This window comes from Akebia trifoliata, chromosome 2 (genome assembly GCF_017979445.1).
Source record: "Akebia trifoliata isolate Shusen 1 chromosome 2, ASM1797944v1, whole genome shotgun sequence".
NCBI lineage: Eukaryota > Viridiplantae > Streptophyta > Magnoliopsida > Ranunculales > Lardizabalaceae > Akebia > Akebia trifoliata.
Genome location: NC_141376.1, coordinates 20,220,995 through 20,223,182, shown reverse-complemented (window position 1 = coordinate 20,223,182; position 2,188 = coordinate 20,220,995).

The following is a 2,188-nucleotide window of genomic DNA, read 5'->3' as shown; positions in this document are numbered from 1 at the left end:
CCAACAAAATTCATATAAATTCAAAGCCAACAATGGCTGGAAACCAGGTTTTTATTATTTCAAAACATTCTTGATATGTTCTTATTGGAAACCATGAACATTCATTGAATTTCGTAGTTGTTCTTACATAATTCTTTGTGAATTCTGAAATTTTCTTGCTGAAATTAGAAATTGTGATCGATCATCGACAATCAATCTAAGATATATAATCTATATGATCATCTTTGTTTTTAAAATATTCAGATTTTAATTTTATGTGCAAGAACAAACCAAAGTTGCTGTCCACAACATCATTTGTTGCTGAAACACAGCCACATTAATTCTAATCCAAGTTGGATTTTTCATTGAAAAAAAAAAAAAAAAACTTCTTGGCTGAGTTCTTGGTTTTTGTTTTGAGCATCCAACTTGAGATTACATAAAAAAAGAAAACTCTTGACGTGGCTGCTCTCATTTTACTGCTGTTAATTTGTTATGATGATCAAGATTTACATATTATTGTTGCTGTCCTTTAATGGTCATTCACTGAATTCAGCAACTTTGGGCGATAGAATATAATAAAAAAATATATAATAAAAGAAAGGAAAATAAATAATAGATTTACATGTTCTTGTTGCGTACCTACTGTGTTTTCTTGATTGTTGCTAAATTATAATTGTAGAACGTTATTACATGATCGCCCATGATCCGATCTTCTCGAATACCATTGAATACCGTTTGCAATACTGATTTTTTTTGTTTTCTTGTTTTTGTTTTGTGCTGAATTACGATTTGCTGAATATCTCTAGAACTTTTAATTCTTGAATGTTACATGTTACATCATCTGCTGGAGATTAAACACCAATACCATTATTAGAGTTAAAGTTTGACTACTATTTAAGAACAAACCACTGTCCAAGTTGCTGAATTTGTTTTATTTTATTTTATTTTATTTTTTTCTCAAACAAGAAATTAGTTGCGGTTGTTCTGAATTCAACAAAAATACATTGGGGTGTAAAGAAGATATTTTTTCTTTTTAATAATCTTTATAAAGAGCGTAATGAACATCCCTCTTTAGAAGTACGTTTCTGAATTTCTGAGAACGTTGTGGCTGACCTGAAATCCTTATTAAGACTGCACAGAAAGATAACGTTTTAAGTTGCTGTATCTTCTTCGTTAAATTTCATCGTTAGAGTTGTCTTTCATATTCGTTCATTGAACATAGATGAATCATCTGATTGAATTCAAGGACAAACCATTGATGTCACTGTAATTCCGCCATTAAAAAAGAATATAAGGAGGACAACTTGTTGGATTTTTGTGATGTTTAGTTGTAAACTTGTTGTTGCTATGTTGTGTTGTTCATGGAATTTAGATAGTAAATCATCTGCTGGAGTTTATGTAGTTTTTGAATGGAATTTGATCACCAATTCCGTTGTCAACATTGTTGTTTTTCCTTCGTCAAATTTATACAGAACATGTGGGAACTGTAATTGTTGGTTTCTTGAGATCTGCACCGTACAACTCACCTTCCACATACAGATCTTGTTTGTTTTTCCAGAGCTGTATTGTATCAACCCTGCTTGTTATTGTTAAAGAACCATAAAAATATATATATATATCCTTCAAAATTGTTTTTTTTACATTATCAAGAACCTTCAAAGAACAAGCATCTGTTGATGTTCTTCAACGTTCTTTAATGGCATTACATTGCAATCAGAAGCTTTTTGGGCGATAAAATATAAAACGAATGTATGCTTTGCTGAAATTCACATACCATGTATATATATATATATATATATTTGATGAATTTTAGATATACATATATTTTCATTGCTTGACTTGGACTCTTCTTTGACGTATTACATCAGCAAATCAGAAAAAAAAAACAAAAAAACAAAAAAATTCTTAATTAAATTTTTTTTTTCTTTTAAATGCTGAATTTTGGGTTTGTTGAATTCTAGTTTATGTTAAGAACAATAGAGAGAGACAATCATTGACAAAAAAAAAGGGGGGATTGATATTCGTTGTTTGTAGTACATAAAATCGATAATTTGGAGTTGTTAACTTCAAACGGCCATAACTTTTTATCCGGGTATCGGAATGACTATTAGTACATATCAAATCGAATCTCTTTTCGATACCTACAAGTTGTATAGGCATAGCTTTGTTCCACACCGCTTTGAACCCCAATTTCATCATTTTCATCCCT